The following is a 22,349-nucleotide window of genomic DNA, read 5'->3' as shown; positions in this document are numbered from 1 at the left end:
GGCCCCACAGGGACTCGGGGGTAGGATGAGGGGCCCGCGGGCCTCTCACCGCCCTCCCAGCGCCCAGGCTAGAGCGTATGTCCGTACCTCTGTGACCTCGCTGGGCCGCCTCCTGAGGAACCGAAGGCGGCTTTACGCAAGCTTTAAGGGGCCCGGGGTTGTGCCGAGGTTTGCTGCCCCCGTGTTCCCTCCTGTGTTTGCATCGTGCCGGCCCTGCGGTTTGCTGGGGTGGATTGCGTTTAATGCGATTCTCGTCTGCGAGACAGATTGTTCTGCCTTTGCTGATCAATTATAATCTGCAAAATTAAAATGCAGAAATGCTAATGCAAGAAACCAGCCGCTTGGTGGCACTGCAAAAATGTAGACGAGGTTGGGGGGAAAAAAGGAGCGTCGCCAAACAGGAAACTGCTGAGCAGCAGGCGTGATGGTAAACGGCGGGGGACAGCCACACCTTTCCAACAGCCTAAAAATGCAGGACCTCCACACGGGATGGCAGTAAAACGTCAGTAACTTTTTATATAAACGCGATTACAGTGAAAGAAGACAGCAATAAGTGGATTGAAGACCATTAGGTCAGAGCGCAGAGCTGTTGCCCGCGGTAGCGATCGGTCCTGCGTCGTTGGGGAGCGGCTCTGCGCATCACGAATTGTGGCGGTCGGAAGAATGTCACCCCCCGGGTTCCCTGTATAGACTGCCAGGGGTGACAGCAAAGATTGGCACACACTGACCCTCTGGACCAATCCTACGATCACTGATTTACTGTAGGATAATAAAAGATTAGTATGGAGGTTATTGACTGCTGCCGGGTTCCCCAGTGGTATGAAGAAGATCCAATTAAACAACAGAGGTACAGGAGTTCGTATTTGTAGACTCTGCCCAGAGAGTCCAATCCGATGCAGTCCTTGGTGTTCGCTGCTTTTTGTTACTCCCCTTTTTCTCCCAAATCAGTGGAATTTGAGGGCATTCGGCAGTTCTACCTTACCAGGATACAGTCCAATGGTGCGAGCCATGCTGAACTGCAAGTTTTAGGGAAAAGATGAGTTTAGGAGTGTCTTCTTTCCAACCAAAAATCATTTTTTCTTGCTGTATACCTGCATCTGAAGGATTCCTTCATGCTGAAACAATACTTGTTTGCTCCTTAGAGCATCTAGACTGTCGCATCTGCCAATTCCCGCTCGTGGATGCTGATAGTGAATTTAGGAAGCGTGGCTGCATTACAGCCGGGGCTTTAAGCTCACTAGCTCAAATAACATCGGCGATAACGCGGCAGTACGCGCTTCGAGGCAGACTGGTAACCCGAGTACCTAACTCAGGTCCTTGGCAGGCTCAGGCTCTGCCGTCCACCTTCGCTGGCTGTTACCTGAGCTAGCTAGGTTGAAGCCAGAATGGGTTTCCTTAACACGCTGCAGTGACGCCCTCCACTAACAGTATCTAGGTCACCGCAAGGGTCTTGGTGTATTTGAATAATGCCATCACTTTAAAGTATTGCAATGTTACACTTAAAACACAGTAATAATTTTTTTTTCCGCCAAATTCCTGATTGCTGCTGATTTTATTGTGTGAAGAGGAATAAACGTAACACCATTTACTAGAGATAAGCAATATGAATATATAAACTCATTATCCTGTACAGATATTATACATGCCTGAAACATTAACCGTGTCATTCTCGTACGGTCCTGATGATTTCATGATAATATGCCTACATTTGAGCGCCTGAAGCTTTGAGAACCAATTTGAATTTATCTATTTCTCGACAATACGATTGTCATTACCGGATACATTTTGTACCGAGGAGATCATTATGTGGAAATCTGCTAACTTGCTCTTTCTACTCTCCATTCGTTCACGTGGGATATCAGTCTTTGTGAGGGTAATTCTTCCTACCCTTGCATAAATGCACCTTACTGAAGAGTGCCCCAATATGGGGCATGTAGGGAAACCTATCTCCAAATTTAGCCCTGAAATAATTACAATTTCTGAATACACTTTTGGTGAAAGTTCAGGCAAACGGAGTTACGAAGCTGTAGCCACATACTTGCCACTTGCATGGAGTCACAGAAAAGCCTCTGTAGGCAAACCACTGTATGCGGAGCCCAGCACGATGCTGCAGAGCGCACAGAGTAGTCCTCCTGCCAAATTGATTGATAGCCTCTTGATCAAGCGTTGTGCAGCAAAACCATTATGGCGCATTGGCTGTTGTTCCCACTTCTGCTTATGCTTTTCGTCTGAAGTGGTTGCTTGTTTAAGAACCAGAACAAATTCTAGGAGCAGAAAAGAGAAGCTAAATTCCTGTCTTACGACAACTAGGAAGCACAGTTACGCCTTCTGCTGCATTTTCTTGCTCTGTTCGTTGGGTTTCATTTTGCACGGTAACACGTTTTTAACAGGAGCGTGAGCCAGCCACCCACCAAACCGTAATGCCTCAGCCCGTAGCCTGGGAGGAGGGTATGGTCCAAGCTGGTAGGAGAGAGACACATTTGGACTCTCACCAGGATGAGCCTGGAGAGCATCTCGGTATTTGCTCTACCGCCTAGATTAGCACATAAAACAGACGACACGCAACCCCTGCAGCCCACGGTGTTAAACTGGTAACCTTGCTCTGTTCCTTCAAAGAGCCCTTACAGACTCCTGCGCCCCAGATGCCTGGGCCCGGGATCCGAGGTGACACCTACACGCTGGCTATGCAAAGCAAGTCTAATACAAGCCCTTGTTTGATGTTTCCTGTAACCAGGTCTCTGCTCGTTAGGTGGGAGGTTCCACTTGCCCTTGGGAGGTGTCTAACACTCCCCGGGCTATAAATAGAAAGATGAGGTACCCGACTCTGGGTATTACATTGCACTCTGGCAACCTGATAGCTAATAGCTAGATGTTGTAGCACATTTATAAGCTCCCAGCTTTCACTGGAGCTAGTCTAAAATGCAAACTAGCAATCTTACAGTGCAAAGCGCAGTTGGAGACAAAGCCTGAGTGGTTTTCGTCTCAGCATATCTTTACATCCTCTGTTATTTACGGTGCGTTTACACCGAATGTTCCCTGCTGTTACAGATTTCAGTCAAAAACCCGCTCCAGCACTACAGGTGAAAGCATGCTGCAGCTGATCTCGTCCTCCAAGGCCCAAAGCCACATTCTTAAGGAAATCACATTTCTTTCCAAACAGACTCAAACCTTCTTGGTTTTCTTCCATGGGGAAGAAGGGAGTGGGAATTAACCCAGGAACAAGTGCTGGATTCAACCATAAGCCACTGCTGAGTTGAGACCAAACTTTTTGTTGTTCCCAGGGACTGTTTGGAGCGGGTTACTTTGAGTGAACTGTACTTTTATCTCCTTTAGCAAAAGCAGATGAAGAAACCGCTTAGTGCGGTGGTGTGAGACGATGTTTCAGCAGCGTTAAGTAGGTTTCTAATTGAGTTAGGCCAGGACCATTGCATTTTCATTTGAAAAAGAATCCTTTTCCCTAGCTTAGCCAAGACTTCTAGTAATTTATTTGGGGGGGGGGGGGGGGGGGCGGGACAGGGGTAAAACCTGTATTTTTTCTCAGCATGCGTCTCCTTTGTATCTCCATTGCCCAGAAGCAGAACATCTTGTATGGAAGCTGGATGTGAGCTGCTGGAGTTAAGTGTTTCACGGCTAAAACAAATACAAAGGCGATAAGGAACAGCCTGGTTTAGAGAGTACAATAATGCAAAGCTTTGAGGAATATGACCATTAATTAAGATGGCAACAATAAAAGAGCTATAATGACTTGGTTAATCCTATGTACTCTGACAGAGTTAAACTTCTCCAGGTCTCCGATAAGATAGGACTGGTTTTCTTTATCTGTTGTTTTTTTAATGTTCAAGGCTACTGAAATGCAAAAGTGCCAGATGGCCATGTAAGCTAAACAATGTGCAAAATCTTTCTTATATTATCACTAAATGCCCTGGGGGTGCGGGGGGGAAAAGGGTTTTTAATCGTTAGAAGTCACTTAGCAGCAAATGGCATTTAGCTGTCTTTATCAACTTAAAACAAAAGGTTGGGTCTGTACCATTGTGGGGCCTTTTTCTAATATGACAGGGCGCATATTTCATTCCCCTTTAAGTCATCTGGCGATATCTTGTGTGTCAGTGTGTGGTACCATGCTAGTAAATAGGTTTTTTTCCTACGTGCACAAACAAATCACCGTGGTCCTATACCAAAATACAGAATTTTCCCCTGGAACACACGAAGCTACTGTGTCAGCAGCAGCTAAATCCCGTTGTTGTTCTGGGGTTTTGTTACGGTCCAGAGGAGAAAGTACTGGAGGGATGAGGAACTGTAGGTTCTGTTTTCCGTCCTGTCACTGATCTAATATTTGACCTTCAGCAACTCATTTTACCTCTATCTTCCCTCCCGTCCTTGCTCTGTCTTTGTATATAGTGGCCATAGTCAACAGGGGCTCCAGAGACTTTGGGAGATTCATCTCAGCCATCTGAGACGCCATGTTAATGTGATCCTGTGCCTTGGCTAATTAGCTCTGCCCCTCGTCAGGACTACTGCGGCATAGTGCTGTGCTGACACACTTATACTGCTTTTTAGCTTGGGAACGGTCTCAAGGATCTTCTCACAGTATTGCATTACACTGAATAAGTAGTGTCTCCACTGCTGCCCTCCCGCAGGTCAGAGAAACCAGGCCTTTTCGGTTTGCTAGCCCTGCTCTCACCCTGGATCATCTGTGGTCCCCCGCGGGGACCTGCATCCCCCCCCCCCCCCGCTTCCCTCTATGCAGAAACGAACTGCTGAAATCTTCTTTTGTGGCGGGGGGAGGCTCCTTCTTGCAGGAACCCCTTAGGCTCAAGCTACCATCTGGTGTCACCACTTAATTCCCCTTTTCCCAATGCCTTCCCTTTGCATTTCACTCTTGTTCTCAATACCTTTGGTTTCAGAGGATTTCTCCGGTGCCTGTCTCTTTCTCCCTGCAGGCTGAGGGCTTCGCGAGGCGGAATGGCATGGAGGAGATGGCTCGGGTGATGCTTGTGTGAAGAACCACTGCCTGGGGCCTGCGCTGCCGTGCCTCCTAGGATACATCTACACCAAGAAAAGCAGCTCATGTTTTGAGCTGTTTTGGCCCTGCAGTCAGGAGTGAAGTAGATTTTAAAGCCAGAAGGTCCATCAAAAGAGTTTCTTTGGCCTCCTGCAGAGGACTGTATAGATTCTTAGCCTGTTATCACCCTATTAAATCCACTCGTAAGCTGCCGGTGCCAGGCAGCGGGCTAGGAGCTGGCACCCTCGTTGCTTTCAGTGCCACGTTGGTCGCTAGACCTCACAGCAACCGGCAGCCCGGCATTAAGGTCCGAGCCTGGAGACACCAGGGCAAGGCTGCGGGGGCCACACGCCTGCCAGCGCTGGAGACGGCGGGGAGGCCTCAACCCGCGTCCCCAGCACCGGGGTCTGCCTTGAAATGCCCCTGGCCTTGAACCTGCCGGCCAGGACCCCACGGGCCTGGCCCCGCTCTTGAGGAGACCGCTGAGGCCCCGAGGAGAGCTCCGGGCCCGGGAAGGGCCGCGGAGGGGAACCCCGAGGCCCTGAGGAGACCCGAGAGGCCTCGAGTCGAGCCCCCGGCCCTTGCGGTCGGCCGTGCCCGCCCGACGGTGCCTGGCGCGGCGGGGCGGCCGGTGCCAGGCACGGCGCGGGGGCGGTCGGCGGTACCGCGGCCCTCCCCGGCGGGCCCGGGCCCGTCCCGCCCCGCCCCGCCCCGGGCGCGGATTGGCGCGGCCGGCGCGGCCCCTCCCGCCGCCGCGGCTGGGCGCAGGGGGGGGGGGATCCGGCCGCGCCGCGCTGAGCCCAGGCTGGCGGCTCCGCGCAGCTCGCCGCTGCCGCCGGGACGCCCCCTCCTCCCCGCGGGAGCGCGGCCGGCCCCGCTCCGGGTAGGCTTGTCGCGGTGCGGGGCGGTGGGGCCGGGGCGGGGGGGGACGGCCGCTCGGCTCGGCTCGGCGCGGGGCCGCGGGCCGGGGCGGGCAGGTGGGCGGCGAGCAGGCCCCGCACGCACCGCCCGCTCTCCCGGCCGGCCATGGCGGCTCCGGGGGCCGCCGAGGGGCCGCTGGCCGCTCGCCGGACGGTGCTGCGCGGCGCCGGGCCCCGCGGAGGGCACCGGGCCTCCTCGCTCCCCCGGCGCGGCGCCTCCCCGCCGGCGGCCGTCCCCTCTCGGGTTTATTTTATTTTATTCCCGGCGCTCCCCTCAGCGCCGGCACCCTTCTCCCGTGCCGAGGCGCCGCCGTGTCGGAGGGGGCCGCCTCCCTGAGGGGTTCTACTGCGCTTCCCCCGTCGTGCCGCCTCCCCGGCTCCGCTGGCAGCGCTCCCGTGGCCTTCCCGCCTCCCGGTGGGCCCGGCCCGGCCCGGCGGGTCTGACGGCGTGAGCCCGCTGCGGTGGTGGTGGTGGTGGTGGAGGGCGGGGGGAGGAAGGACCGCTCCGTGGGTGCCGGGTCCCGTCCCCTCGGCACGGCCCGGGTCCGGCGTGCGGGTCGCGGAGCGCATCTCCGTTGCATAACGCGATCGTCCCGCGCGGCCGACCCACGCGTGGCTGAGGGCGGGGGGTCGTCCTAACCCCCCTGCTTTTCGCGGGTCACGGTCTCTTCGTGGGCCTGCGGGCGAGCACGCAGGGTTTTGTGGTTTTTTTTTCCTTTAAAAAACAAAACCCCACGTATTTTTCCCCAAATTTTGGTCTTCTGAGTACCGTCACTTCCTGATCGTGTTTGTCCGCACGGCTCACCCCGTGCTTCATACATCTATCAGCCTTTCAGAGGAAGGATTGTGAAGCTCGGTAAACATAAACAGTGATCCAAAAATAAAGCTTTAATCGTTATTAGATATTGTAGATAATACTTCCAATAGCGTGTTCACGTGGGGATGGCGTAAGAACCTAAGGAAAGGTTAAAAGTACAATTACGGTGGAAGTGATTTCTTCTCAAAATTGCTTCCTCCAAGGCCTTACTCGAAACAATAAGCGCAGCTTTTTAATTTCTTCAGTAAACTGAGGTTATTGACTTGTGCCGTGTGGCTTCCAGTTGGGAGAAATCTCCCTGTGTCAGCCCGAGAAGTGGGGCTGACGCTTGTCCTGCGAGGTGCTTTGTACAACGCCCAACAGCAGCCTACGTCCCTCCGCTCTGCTTTTAAATAACCGGCTTGGATGGGGCTGGGAAGCACAGCCACAGCAGCTCGGGGTTTGTCGCGGGCTGTAAAACCCGCCTGCGAAGCTGTGTAAATACTCAAGTGGTTAACCCTGCTGTGCTGCATGCTATCTCGGCTGCGCCGTGGCTCTCGGTATCCAGTTTTGGTAGCTGGAGATAGACAGGCTAGCTTTGAACCGGCTACCGTGAGGCGCAGACTCGAGTTGCGAGTCTTAATGAGTGTTTGCGTAGTGCTTTGTGTTTTCTCGGATGAAAGGTTTTACATAATTGGCCATTATAATTGTCTGTCACCCCTAGAGAAGAGCCAAAAAAAAAAAAAAAAAAAAGGTAGGCAGTTGTTTTGGAAGTCCAAAGTCTAAACCCGTAAATGCCTGTAGGTTGTTAACGTTGTTACCGCTTAACGTGGAGGCAGCAAAATGACTGACTAAAAAAATATAATCCAGTTCTGTTCTCCTTTTGAGCCATTTGAACCACATCGTTCGGACAAATGACATCCTGCTTACGTTTGAGCTACTTGTTCTTCAGTGCCCAGAAGAATTCCTAATGCGACTCCAGTTGCACCAGCGTTGCGTTTTTGGTTTGGTGTCGTTCTCCCCCCCCCCCCGCCCCTTGAAATCTCAGCTGGAAGCCTTTTACAGTGTTTTGATTCCTTTTTAATAAATGGCTAATCCCTTGCTGCAGGGGATGGGAGTGTTTTGAATGCAGCGTTTTTGGGTCCTGAGGGGAGGGGGAAGGGAGCACCTTGTATTGCTTTCCAGCAGCCACCCGCCTTCCCCGGGCCTGAGTGAAAGAGCCTTATTGACTGGTTTTGAAGGTAACGTACCCAATTCTCCTCTCACATGCTAAAACCATAAATTTGCTGTAGCACAGAGCCTTTGAGGGGAAGAAATGGAATGTCAGGGAGTTCTGGGCTTCATCGCGAGCAGCCTGGTAACAAAGGTGGTGTCTGTTAATTGCATCGCACTTATCAAAATCTCCCCTTCTAATGACAAAGTTCCATTTTAATAGGTGTGAAAAGTTGTGGGATTTGATTTAATACCAGCGTCTTAAAATCATCTTGCGCACTCCGTATGACTAAGTTGTCTCTCTCATACTTAATTGGAGAAGGAGCAGAGGTTGAGGAGGAAGCTGTGTGTGTTTCACTTGCATTAAATGCTCTTAAAATTTTTTCTCCCTTTAGATAAGGATCGTGAAGAAGTGTGACTGACTTGTCAAGTGCTAAGCTGCAACTAATTTTCTTACAGGCGTATAAAACATTTTTCTGTGTCCCTTAAAATTAGAAGCTCGTCTTGTAGCGTGCTGCGGCCGTGTACCACAGCGTTGGTGAGCTCTCCGCCGGCTTGAATAGCAGCTAGCAGCGAAGAGTGGGTGTTCGTAGAGACTGGCCTGTAGTTCCTGCGCCGGAAGGGCTGTGGTTTTGGGGTACAGAGGTGCCAAGGCTGATTGCTGGTGCTGTGAAGTTGAATACTGTGTAGTAGACGCACGATACTACCTAGGTGCTAACTGTCCCTGAGGTTCCAGGTGTCAACACGTTCATCATAATGTGTTATTTTCACTTCTCACTGCCCTGTAGCATAATAAAACAAGCAATTCGGTATAATCCTCAAAACACCGGTTGCTTTATTACCAGCAGATATGGCATATTTCAGTGTTCCCATTGCAGGTTTGATACCTGGTTTCAGAGAAGATAGGAGCTTTTCTTGTACACAGTAGTTGAGTCTGTAAGGCTCAACTGAACTGAACCAGTCTGCATAGGACTGGTTCTAAGCCTGTGATTAAAGATAATGTAGCTTTGGAAGCATGCATCTCTCTTGTCCCTGTATGCTGGTTTTATTTTGCTCTTGTGGATTATTTGGTCATCGGATGTGTTACTAGACGTTCCTATCCATACATTTAAGCTTTTGAAGGAGATCTTAGTTTAGTGAAAGTTGATGGTTGGAGATCAACTTCCCAGCTTTGTAAGCTCTGCAGTAAGGAGGGCACAGGAATGCTGCTTTGGTATGTGTAGCTGCTCGGTTTTTATTTGTACCATATTTTACTGGTTTTGTTTTCTAAACTATTTTGATTCTGTTAACTTATTAAACTTAATCTATTGAAGTCAGTGTGACAGACTTTTTTTTAATGTATGAATGTTGGACTTTTTTTTAATGTCCTTTTTTTTTTTTCTTCCACCCTTAAAATATGAATCAGGATAATGGCCCATAGTGCAGATTCTGGCTGTAGTTGTGGGATTTGTGTTTGGAATTTGCATTCGTAGTTGTGGAATTTGTGTTTATTCCCCAAATAACTTTTCTTTTTTTGTCTTGTTGTGGAAGGGGGATATCTGCTCTATCGCTTGCTAATCCTGCTGTTGCAGTCTTGTGCCTAGAGCATAACTGGAGATGTATTTACCACCGTAGGCATGGTGGTTGGTTTTAGTCTAGCTATTTTGGGTATCAAAAGCAGAGAAGTCACAGCAGGACTGGCTTTGGTATAGGCTTGTGCGACTCCCGTCAACGGTACTCGCTTGGACAGCCAGTTTGTGGTAAAACCTAGGTGTCCGCAGTGCCATTGCGATGGGTATCAGAGGCAGATGGATTAAATATAGCTCAGGTGTGCCTAAACATGTTGCAATTGCACCTCCTGTTGCAGTACGGAGGTAATATGACTGTTTACGTAGATCACCTTCCTACACATCGGAGGTTCAACTACCTCTTTCGTAGTGAGTTGCTGCTGGGCAGCCAGATGACTACTTAATCCTGTTTTGAGAGTAAAAATATACTACAGAGGGATGTGTAAATGGCTGTTAAGAAAATGTCAGCTTTTTTTAAAAAAAAAAAAAAAAAAATCAGAAATGGCTGCCTGGTATCTTGGGAGTGCAGAAAATAGTGTTCTCTTCCATATGATTTAAAAAAAAAACCTATCCCGCTTTGGAAGCTGCTATGTCTGCAGTTCATAGCAAAGTAATGGCATTTAGGTAGCACGCAGGCTGAATTTCTGCCAGTTAAAATCTTGCTGTCCTAATGTGCCGTTCTGTACAGTGCTTAGAAGCTAATATACAATGTTCTTCTGCCTTGCAGCAAAACAACTAGTGATTAAAAATTCAGCAGATGTTGTGGTTCACTTAACTACTTGTTCTTGCATCATTCAGGTCATATCACACAATTAATGTTGCTAATGTTCAATCTAGCTTTTTTTTTGTTCTAAGAATGGAAATTATCTGAACTATCATGGGATTTACAGAACTGTTTTGGCAGGAACTGGGCTTATGCAAAGTAAATTATTCAGAACGGTTTTCATCCTTCCCCTAACTTGGAGAATCTCCTTTTGATTTCTCAAATATTATTTGTTCGTGCCAGGCAGGGCTTTCATTTCTGCAGCTTTTCTCACTTTAAAAATGAAAGTGTTTTCTTTCGGTTGCTTTGAGATAAATGAGGCTCCCTGGTTGAGAAGAGGGTGGAAGAAAGAGCATGATAGGTGTAAGTGCTTGCTTTCTTACTTAAACTCAGTATTTCATTTGGCCACAGAAGTATTTTTGTATGAGAATTCTTGTTTTGTTTTGGGCAGGGTTTCTACTGCGTTTAGTACATCTCCTTTTAATTTGCACAATTTTGGTTAATAGTATTCAATCCAGTGGGTCACTTACTTGACTTTTAAATTAGAGTTGAACTTTACTTTCCCCTCCCTATGTTCCTTTAATTACGTAGGTTTTGGGTCGTTTTTGTAGCACACGCAGGTTCTGGAAACTTTTTCTGGGCTACTTGGAGCTGCAGAGCAATGTTCGTGTAGCAAGGCTTGCGGCTTGTTTTCACTTCCTTCGCTGCCTTTCTGTTCGGAAGCTGGTGCCTGTACGGCACAAGAAGGCGGCTATCCTCTCTCTTCGTGTTGAGTGAAGTAGCTGTGGTTTTAGTTGACCTCCCCTGTGGTTTTAGTTGACCTCCCTGCGCTTCCTCAAGCCTTGTCTGCTGATGCTCGCGGTAGGAGGCTGGATGCTCCTAGGTGGGTGCCCCCTAAACTGGATGCATGCATTGACATACATCTTTATGGATCGTGCTGCTATAAGCACGATACAAATACCAAGGTTAAGGCAGGCAAACAAATGAGAAAAGTTGCTGGGTCTCTCAACGTCTTTGAGAGTAACTTGCTATACTGGGGCAGCTCTTGGCTCGAGTGCTTAAGAGAAACTAAATTCAGAATGTGGAACGCGGGTGGAGTATTTTGGTCAAGGGCACACACGCGGCTCAGCCATCGCTCAGTGCATTGCTGCAGGTAGCTTGAGAATAACGGGGCCGAGGAGAAGGCTGTACCTTTCTAAGCATGAAGTGACAAATCAGTAACAGGAAAGGAAAAGGTGGATTTGTGCGTTACAGTGTATGATACTCAAGATATGATGGAGATGCCTGTAAACCAGGTTTTGGAGAAGTAATGGGCAAAAACTGGAGACTTTCAGTTTATGCACGTTGTTTGAACTTGCAACTTGGATGACTTTTCGTGATCTGTCTCTTAGCACATCACGAGGATGCCTTTTTAGTGAAGGTGGACATTTTTCTTTGGAAAAACCTGTTTTGACTACTGATGCTAATGTACTTTGAGAGAACTTGTTTCAGCTAAATTGTCAGCAGATAGTCAATCGGTTTGAAAAATGAAGTATTAAATACGTAAACCCTCTCCCAGCCTCTTTAGTGTCCTGTTCAGAATGATGCAAAAGAAGTATTCAGATTGGTTTTTGCGTATTCCTGATACCACGTATGCATGTATCCAATTTGCCGTACTTGTAGAATTGATATTCAGGATAATATGTTTAATCTCTGATTGCAAAAAATAACTTCACACGCAGCTAATTCCATCTGCTGGAAAAATAAGAGCGAGGCTAACTTCATCGCTTATTTGGGACCCGATTTTTGCCGTTCTAATTACTATGTATGAACTTTGGAAATTTGCATAATTTTTTGGCAAACCTAAGCAGCAGCCATTTAATTTAGAATTTTATTAACTTTAAACATCCCTAGCAACTCCTAAGCTACTTCTAGCTCATTTTGTGTTTTCGGTGTTCTACAAGCTTTGATTTAGTAAGCTTCAGTAACATTTTTTTTTTCTCCTTGAACTGACTTTATATATATAACAGCAGCTTGCTGCCATTTCCAGTAACTTTCAACCTGCAATCTAACGCAAAATTCCTTCTGTCACTCAAATAAAAAGAAGTGTTGAAATTAAATTCTCATTAAATGAATGCTAAAACAGTAAAATTAGAAGCTAGGTTTCGGTTGCTCTTCTGCAGTGTGAGAAGAGCACTTGAAGTATTTTAGGTGTAGATGGTTTTCAGAAAGTAACCTTGGGGAAACTGGGGCATGTCAAGTCTGGTTCCAATTCTGCTAAAAGCTGGTCTCGTGATGTGAATTCTTATATCCAAACTCTTTGGAGCTTAAAAATCATCATTGCAGATAGCTACTAAATGTTCTCTCTTACTAAAAGGCTGGATTTTGACACGTTTTCAGCTTCTCAAGGTGTCTCGCAATGCCTTTTCCACTTGGTTTGCTTTTGTTTGTGTGACCTCCTCCTTTTATTGGTTTTGCTGGTTGCCAGTTGGAAGAGGTGTATAATCTGTAAAATATTAAAATAGTTGGAATTTTATAGCAAAAAATACTGTCTGCTTTATTGAAATGCTGTTATTTACTGGCTAATTTTCTTTTGGATGCAATAGACTGGATTAATTTTAAAATTTGAACTATTCTTTCTGCGTTACGGTCTTAGCCCGCTTTCTGTCTCAGCACTGTAAGAAACTTCCTATTTTGCTATGTGAAGCTGCAGTCCCATGTCTTTATCCCTCTTTCCTCCTCCCTCTTATTCCGTTGATCACTTAAGAATGCAGTTTCTTCCTTGGGATGAACGGGGTTATATTGCTAGGCTCTTTAATTCCTCTGTAACTGGAGGAAAGCCAAGCATAAAATCTTGCTTGTAAGTCACTCTAGAGATTTCTTTGTACATGCTATTATTTTCTTTGCATGCTAACATCACTGAAAAAGACCAGGCGTAATTATGTTCGTGTGTATGCGTAGGCTTGGGTGTTGCTGCTCTGCAGCCCAGCAAGCAATCTTGAAGTCCTTGGGCAGTTTAAGACCAAAATTTCTTGTAGCATCAAAGGCAGCGGCTATCCCTCTGCATCTAGGTATGTGAAATAATTTTCTGTTGTATCTGAACTGCAGACTAACTTGTTTTGTGCCTGTGGTTTGGCTTTCTGCAGCGTGTCGTACTGGAGGCTATATTTTAAAAAAGAGTTTGGACACTGGGTTCAAACAGGACTTGCTGTGTATCGAGTGGTAGTAGCTAGCGTCGAATTGGGGTTTGTGTTCACCGGCTCACGAGCTTCCAGAGGCAACCCAGTTCCTTTTTGATTTATGAAGCTCTTCATTGAGGTCTTTGTTCTGAACTGTGCCTCACCTAAGTCTTTATTGCAAAGCGTAAAAATCCTTTCCATCGTGAAGCCTCCGCTCTGGCGTTGGGACTGCGGTTTTAATGTATTTATGCCTTCAAGCCTTTTGTGCTTCCTCCTGTCCTGACTCCTGAGGTTGAGAGAAGCTCCCTGTAAACATGTATGCAGCGCTGCCCCTTATCCTCCTGCTACTAGGCTGCTCTTGCTTTGGTATCGCTGCCTATCGCTGTGCCTGCGACTTTCTCATTCATTTGCCTTCCTGACCGCCTGCACGTGTCCCCGTCCTGGGGAGAGGAGCGCTGTCCCTGCGCAGGGCGTTTGCACCCCGGGCATTCCACTGCTGAACAGCCAGGGTGTGCAAGGTATGGTAGCTTGAGACAAATGTCAAGGACGTTGTAAGTGAAGTCTAAAAAAAAAAAAACGCTTTAAGGAAAGCCTGTCCTCTGGAAATGGGTTTCTAGACCTCGGTTTAACCATCAGGGCACCAGAGCTTGCCATCAAGCGTGGGACAGACTTGGTTTCTCACTTTTTTCCCCATTTAATTTCTTTTCTAAAGAAGGATGGGACTTTACCGTCATTTTTTTTAATGAGGTAACTTTATCTTAATAAACACATGAATGAAGTGATGCAAAGAGTGCTTCTTTATGCGTCTGAAATCTAAGTAAATCTGCTACCACTTCTGAAATTTGGGCTGTGGGAGGATTACTGATAGCAATGAATCCATCTTCCATGGTGTTAAGAAAAAAAAATCCCTGTATTTCTCTTAAAGCTTATGAATTTTTTTAGATGCAGTAGGACTGCAGATGTAGTCATATTAAAATATATAATTTGTTTTGAATTGGTCTCGCAGCAGAAGCAGTTGGAGACGTGGCTTTGGTACAAGTGACTGGGAATTCTCTTTTAGTGCAGCTTTACAGCCTGTGCTGCGAACGGGAGCTCAGGGCGGTTTGAGTCACGCTCCCTCCGCGGATGGCACATGGGATGCCACCAACAGTGGACTAAACCAGTTTTCCTAATGATTGCTTTGTTAGGCTTTAACAGCTTATGGGATTGTTAAAATGGTGTCCGCTGATGTGTCAGCTGTAGGCTTCGGGGTAAATTGTAGGATAAATAGTAGTAGTTTACATACCTTTGTAGCAAACGTCTCTGCAGCATTCTGCATACTCTTCTTGCCTTAAAAGGTTTGGTTCCCCCCCCCCTTTTTCCTCTTCTGGATCAGTAGATGCAGCCAGCGAGGAAAAGGTTGTGTATGGATTTTGTGAAGTTAACACAGCTTCATCCCTGGCCTGACTGAATCCAAGGAAGTGAAGGCACCAGAGCGTCCTGCAGCTATGGCTCATTCGACTTTGGGAAAACATTGTTAAGAGGTTGGGAAGAACTTAACTTGGAAAAAAGTCAAGGAACTTAATCTGAGTGTAAAATTGTTGCATTCGTAGTGGAGCTATACGGAGCAAGTTCATTGATGTTGCTAGCTGCATTAATATAGGTTGTAAGGTTTGAGTTTGTTTTTTTTTTTTTTAAATTCTTTTTTTAGGGCTGGGGGAATCCTGCCTGCCCCCAGCCCTCCCTTGTGTTACTTGGGTCGCAGCATACCAGCAAGGAATTGTTTTTCATCAGGTGGCTGTCCAGGCAGAACAAAGGCAGTTAAGGACCGAGGAGTCTGTCAGGCTGCTTTCCATTTGAAGAAGCCTAGAGATTAAAAAAAAAAAAAAGTATATGTAGAAGTCGGTGATCACAGATGGAGAAACTTTACTGGGATATACCTGAGGCAGAGGCTGTTGGGAGAAGGCATGTCTTTAATTAGACCAACTGGTATCGCTGGGGTGGAGGGGAGGATGAGCGAGCTTTTGAGCATGAATAAATGTCAAGATATAATTGTATCAGAATTGCAGTTTGGAAGCAGGGATTTACTGTGAGTTGCCATTTGGCTTTGGGGTGTCTGGGGCTTTTCTGAGTCTTCTATATATTAGCCGCAGTTATGGAAGAAGCTGCGTATGCCACTTTACAAAGTGCAACTCTTTAAGGGAAGGTAGGGTGCGAATTGCTCAGGTAAAATGAGCCAGTGTTTTCAGGCTGGAGTCAGTAAAGGTAGACAGAGTGCCAGCAAGTGATACCCGTGTCCTGAGTTTAATATATTCACTTCACAGTGGTCGTGCCCAGGAGGATTAGCGAGAGATGCTTTAACTTCAAGCTAGTAGGAGCAGCAACGCTTTTTTCTTTTTTCTCTGAAAACTGGTGTGCTTTTACTGGAACAGCTAAATGCAGGCATGTTAAGCTTAATATATGCATGTGTGTGGGTACTTGAGAAAACATCCCATTAAGTAAACCAGTAACTTTCTTCTGGGGAGATGCTGAGAATATCACCTTTGCTGCCAGTCAGGGTCAAGCCAGGCTTGTTAGCAGCTTGTAAGCGACAGCCCTGCTTTGCTTTGTAGGTATTTTAAGTGACGAGGGTAGCAGAGCTGGAGGGAGAGGTGATAACGTCTGTGCTGGTGTTTTTTTCTTTTTTGGGGGGGGAGGAGGAAGAGGAGACGGGACTAATTGCATACCTTCCAATTCCAGTTACTTCATTACTGAATAATCATTGGAGCAGCCCTGCAGTCTGCTCTGATAGCAGATAAGTGGTGTGGCTTGCAGCACTTTAATCTAAACAAAACTTAAGTGCTTTTTCCTTTTTCCCTGGAGTGAAATTGTAATTTCGTTATGTGAATGTTAGCCAGGACAAAGGGGTTTTTTTCAGCTGTCATGATGCTTCTCTGGGCTTTGTGCATGTTAGAGGTGTGTCCCCAGTGTATGTACCAAAAATACCCTAAAACACTGCATTCCCTTACCTGGCAGCTTCAGTTGAAGGCTCTCCAAGTACTTTGCCAGGTGAAGATCTGTTTAGCTTTGATGTTAGATGTCTCAAAGGGTTTAGATATAAACCAATGAGCGTTTAGATTGTATTTCCTTTCCATAGTCATACCTGTTAATTAGTTTCTCTGTCTGCATCAGGCCCTGAATAGTCAAGTAAAACAGCCCGAGCACACCTCCGCTACCAAGTCTGCTGCTTCAGACTACGAGTCCCTGTGGTGAGAGTGGTCAGGCTGACGAGTTTGGAGCAGAATTGCATAGTTTTGGTCCCCCAGACATGGCCTTAGATGCAGCCGGTATGATGCAAAAGAGAATTATTGGGCAGAGGTTCAGAGAGGGTTTTTATCTTTCTTTGAAAGAGGATAAAAGTGCACTTGTGCATCAGGTTGAATCCTGATAAAATGCCTTCTTGGAACTGATGTTTCTGAAAGATGATGAGTTTGAGGTACCGGCTTAAGGCTGTGAGAGCACCACAGAAGAGTGGATTTTGCATAGCGTAGTACGGGGCAGAGCTTAAACTCTTGTCAGGGTAGCTTTTTCTGAATTGCCATAGAACTGTTAAATCTGATCTATTCCTAAAAAGACAGCTGACTCTGCATTCTGAGCCACATACAATTCTTTGTCTCTGCTTTTGACTTGAATGGAAAAGTAGTTTGTTTTCACATTAAATCAAACTCAACTGTCGCTGCCCCAAAGGGGGTCTGTTCTTGCAGGCTCTGTGTGGACTCCAGGCAGAGTGCTCTTGGCTCTCGCTGCTTTTTGCTGCAAGCACGGTAACTCAAGTCAGGACGATGGGAGGATGGTAGCCCGCTAAGACAGATATTTGTTGACGGGTAAAACGTCTTGGGGAAAGAAAATGTAATACACTTTTTTAATGTTGATAGTTTTTGTAAGTTTGGGCTTGGTTGTGTTGGTTGTAACTTGGCCGATGGGGTTGATCATGTAGAGCGACTCGGTACGGATCCAACTGCAGCGTTAAGCTCTTGGAATAACTTAAGGTGAAGTGGTGGTGAATTTGAAAGAATTAAAGAGTACAAGTCCCCTTAGTCGGGCCTTGCATTTATAGGGTGGCTTTCAGAGGGAAGGACCCAAACATGCTTTGCAAACTGGTCTGTGCATTGTGCACTGGAGTGGATCCATGCTTTGATAAGAACAATATGGTTTCTTTTAATGAGATGAACTGCATCACCTTTTTTTAAGGAGGTACTTACTTATTTGTATAGGGGGAAAATACTTTATTCCTGTGAAAATCTGTAGCCGATCAGACTCCTGGATCCATTTTTAGCCTCCGATATTGCAGGGACAGGAGGCTGGCAGTTTGGATCGGGTATTGCCTAAATAAAAACTAGGTTCAAGCCTGGAGCACTATCTGGCAGCAGGGCTGCCTGACCCAGCCTGTTTTTAGCCACAGTTTCCTTGGGAGAAGGTTGTAGGACACATGAGTCTCGTGTGGGAGCATGGGTGCCCTGCTGCCTTTTTTGAAGATGCCTGGGGCCTTGCCTTTGTAGGGAAAAGAAACTAAAGGATGGGCTGCAGTAATTTTTTTTTCATGCTGGTCAACCTGCTCTGAGGGTAATAGAGGTGGAAAGGGACTCGCCTATGGACAGGAGATTCAGCTGGGTAGTGAGGAAGGGTCTGCAAAGCACAGCCCCTTCCTACGAGTGGGTGAAGGTCCTCCACCTGTATGCTTATGATGAGGGTAAACACCACTGCTTAGAGCAAGAGCTTGGCATCTTTTGTGCTGAGGTGGACTGCTGGCTGATAAAATGGTGTCTCTCACAGATGTCTCAAACCCACAGTGCTGGATTCTGCTTCCGTAGTTGTTGTGCGGTTGTGTTCCCTTTCTCCACTAAAAAAGCTAATCCTATGTCTCAAAATGGTCTGTTCGCCTTCCCAGCGCTGTGCTTAGTATTTTGGAATTGCCCTTGGGTCTGTTCAAGTTGGCAGGGCTATTGTGGCCATTTGGGATGGTGAAGTTGCCTTCCCCGTGCTCCACTTCTCCTCTTGAAGTTTGTTAACCAAGCTTCCATGGCAGCCACCCAGCCTTGGCTCTTCTCTGGTCTTTATTTACCTCTTAATGGTTGAAGTGTGCCTCAGTACTTCCTTCCTCTCCTTCTTGTGTTTGGCTTGGGGGTTTGATCGCCCCTCTGAAGCAACGTATGGTTGCTTGAATTAGCACGCGTGACTGGGAGGGTAGATGATGAGTGCCCACAGGTTTTTGCGTTGGTGTGTTCATGAGCTGGGATGGGTGCACTGGGACACTCGTGTGCTTCAATATCCAGCACTTAGTTATGGTCCATCCTGACTGTAGAAAATGAATCGAAGACAAATTATCTGGTACTGGAAACTTTTCTGGGGAAGAAGTTTAATGAGTACCTGAAGAGCCACAATCCTGTAGATTGTGTGTGGTGTCATGTAGCTGTGAGCAAGTTTTCCTTATTGCAGAAGCTGGATTGATTCCTCAGGGCTGGATAGCATCTGATCTTTATGTGAGGGAGGGGAAAAGCTGTCCGACTTTAATCTGAATTTACTAGGTAGTTAATAAGTAAGACCTCTGCCCCTGGTACCTTGTTCAGCCTATGTTATGTTATGTTGCGGGAGCTCCATGGAGATGAAGCCTGCTGGCTTTATTTTGCTCTGAAATCCATTTGGCTTAGAGTTGCCTCCAGAATCTTGGCCCTGTGGTACTTCAGACTTGCAACTTGGTAACCTGCTGGGTGTTTAAGGGCTGAGGTTGGGGCAAAGCCTGGATGCTTTGGTGGCTGGGAGGTGACGTTTGCACATGGAACTTGTCATTCAGGTGTCCTCATGCTGAGAGCAGTGTGCCTCTTGCCTGTCTCTTCTTCCCTTTATAATTTGCAATTTGTTTTTAAAAGTGAGGGATTTAATTTTTGTTTTCTCTGCAGTTGTGGTCCTTAGGAGCAATTAGGTGTCGTGATGTTTGGCACTGGAGCTGCCTGTGGTGGCTGGTTGTGTAAGTCGGTATTGCTAAAGTGAGCGGGGAGCAAGTGAAGGTATTTGCACCAGTCATTTAGAAACTGGTATAATTCAGGTCTGAATCAAGCTCAGGCTCAAACAGGTTGTGGAATTTATTTATACAACACCACTGGGGTGTGTGGCATTGCAGAGACAAATAAACAATGGTTCCCAGCCCGGAGCCTTGTGTTTGGTATTAGATAACGCAGCATGGGGTAATTATAGCCAGGGACCTGGGTGGAGGGGTTAGGAGAGGGTGAGGGTTACATCCGTGTAGGGAACGTGAAATGTTCCTTGTTGTGCCTGCAGCTTGTTAATGGCACTGTTAAGAAATTGTGGGTGCGCCTGAGGTTATAGGAAGGATGGAGGTCAGCTTTGCAGAAGGAAGTGTTGAGTGAGTTATAGGAGACGCGTGGATTAATAAGAGAAAGCAGAAGGAGGTGAACTGAAACTAGTCAAGCGTACGGGGAGTGGCTGGGTTTGCAGAGGCTGAACATGCAGAAGCAGTGGCACTCAAGGGTCTTGAGGAATTTGGGTGTAAGAGCAGTGACTGGGAAGTCCGCACCCAGACCCCTAAACACGTGTGCTTGACGTGAATGGAGGAACGGGTAAAGAAAGGGGTCCAGCACGGCTAGTGAGAGCTTTGTGGTCTTTCCTCTTTGCTGTCCCTGCAGCCTGGGCTCCCACGATGCCAAAGCAGCTTCTGCCCAGCCACCCAGTGGGACTTCTCCGTGTGGCAGGGCAGCCGCCTTCGACTGTAGTTGCTGGGCTCTTTTCGGGGTGTACTCGGTCAGTCGGCACTGAAGACCTCCTTGAACTGGTGGTGCTCCACATGTCGGCAATGCATTGATTGTTTTTCCCACGTGCCCTTTGCATTGGGCAAACCGGATCTTTTGGGTTTTAAGAGCTGCTTAGTAGTTGTAACACCGTGAACGTGTAACTAATTTCCTTTTTCCTTCCCTTTTGCTCTTCAGAAATGCCATTCTCGTGAGTGTGCAAGAAACCTACAGAACTGTAATGTCTAACCCTACATGGAATAACAACTCTTTGAAGGTACCACCCTTTTTTAACTACATGGCTTTGTTATAGGTTGGGTTAATGATGCACTGATCTTTGCTTCAAAGCTCGAAATCGAAGAACCATGTCTTGTGTAATGCTGTCTCTTCCAAAAGGGTGACAGTGCTGTGACACTCTGGTCTCTGATTTCCAGGAAAACTGCGTGCAACCCAGCACTTGATCCGGGGTGCCAAGGGGCCATCCCTGTCTCTCTGTGAACGATCTCTTTAGGCAGGTCTGGTGTTGCCTTAGGAACAGATGGTGGTTTCTATTCAGAGAGCTGAGCTAAGCTTTCTTCATACTTGGTGGCCATCCTTGGAAACATATTGCCCTTCTTTTTAGTGACGCATGATGGCTTGCCTGTTTTTCTTCAACTTAATGACCTTCTGGATCGTCTTTCTTGACGAGAGGCTTCTAGCTGTATTTATGAAGAATATCATGATAAAGTGCAGTAACACTTTAACATTTAGATTGAAATGTCTTAGCTGTTTGTGCTGCATTAACCAGCTCTCAGGCGTTGGCTTGCTCTGCTGTCTGATCCCGCAGTGATGCCATAATACTGAATTTTTGGACTGCCCTGTACGTTACCATGGCAACAGACTGATGTCACAGACTCAAGGACATGACTTCAGCGTATGATCATGCAGAGGCACGATCAGATTTGTGAAGGAGAAAGCTGACTAATGCACATCTCAAAAGCAAACAAGGGGAATGCGGGTTACAGCTGACCAAGCAAGGTGCTTCAGTATGAAAATTCCCCTCTTAGACAGAGGAGGGGCTGGTCATGTCTTTAAGTCAGGAACCGTCATCGTGATGAGCTGCTTTTTACCGTGGATAAGCAGACATCTTGCAGGTATCCTGTATCTTTTAAACAGGTGGTGTTCTGGGGTGGGGAAACTTGCTCTCTGGTTTCAGAGCTTTGACAGGGCACTTTCTTGTTTTAATTTTAAAGAACTTCTCAGTGGTCTTGTAAGCACACTGGGAACACTTCGACTTGCTTAATGTTGTTCAAACAGTTTAATTGGTTTTCCAAAGCTTTTATTTTATACATAACATTGGAAGGTGAAAGGGGAACTCTGCATCTGCATTATGGTCACATTTTCCTATATCCTATTAGCAGATTCCAAGATTGTTTAATGTGATCTCCACCCATTTCATTTGGCTGCAACCTTTGCTCCCATGAAAACAAGGCTGATTGTTCTGAATTGCTGTGTGTATGTGCTTTGGCACGGCATGAAGGTACCTATAATAACACAACCATTGTCTGGAAAAAAAAGCAGTTTGCAGTAATAACTACAAATAAAAGGGTGCAGTACTGGGACGAGACAGATAATGGTCGTTTTCCCACCCGTTACGCACAGGAGGTTCTCAACATGGTCACCCCTCGGCATGACAGGGATGTGGGCTTTAGTGTAGTATATCAATATTGGGAATAAGGGACTGAAATATTTGCATGTTGTTCCAAGTTTCTCTTTCCTGGACGCGGTTCCATTGCTCATATCTACGGATGGGGAGACTGAATGGCTTTTGCACAATGCGGTATTTTATTTGCATGCTGTGAGCAGTTTAACAAGTGTGTGTGCTAAATGAAGCATTCCTACTTTCAGTTAGCAGCTGATGCACCCTTAAAATAAAAAAAAAAAGTGCCTGTAGGTTGAACAGTGGGGTTTTGAGGAGTGAGATTGTGCTGTGTGTTTGAGCGGATGGTCGGTCGTGCCAAGCCTGAATGTTAACTTGAAATGCTGTGGGATTCAGCAAATAACTAACTAAAACTCCTTCGTGCTGAAGTAATTTTTGCTCATCTCTGCACTTTGTGGAATAAAGGCTGTTCTAGCACAAGATTTGGAAGCAACGTAATTGTTTTAAATGTTCAGTGTCACAGGAATTGAGGATGTTTTAACAGAAACTGG

The 22,349-nt window shown here is 46.8% G+C and overlaps 1 protein-coding gene across 5 annotated transcripts in view; it reads left to right on the top strand.

Moving 5' to 3' along the window:
- The first annotated feature begins 5,808 nt into the window (after window positions 1–5,808).
- FBXO34 (F-box protein 34) overlaps window positions 5,809–22,349 on the top strand; it is a 40,259-nt gene continuing 23,718 nt past the window's right edge. For 3 of the 5 annotated variants that reach the window (XM_076345711.1, XM_076345710.1, XM_076345713.1), the window contains exons 1-2: window positions 5,809–5,885; window positions 20,358–20,436. The gene's annotated coding sequence lies outside the window, so the exon portion shown is untranslated. Of the gene's footprint in view, window positions 5,886–20,357; window positions 20,437–21,256; window positions 21,293–22,349 lie in introns of those variants that run through there. The other 2 variants (XM_076345714.1, XM_076345715.1) reach the window with 2 other exon arrangements.

The sequence above is a fragment of the Aptenodytes patagonicus genome, chromosome 7 (genome assembly GCF_965638725.1).
Source record: "Aptenodytes patagonicus chromosome 7, bAptPat1.pri.cur, whole genome shotgun sequence".
In the NCBI taxonomy this organism is placed as follows: domain Eukaryota; kingdom Metazoa; phylum Chordata; class Aves; order Sphenisciformes; family Spheniscidae; genus Aptenodytes; species Aptenodytes patagonicus.
Note: the sequence above shows the minus strand (reverse complement) of the source record. Positions and strands in the feature narration are given on the sequence as shown.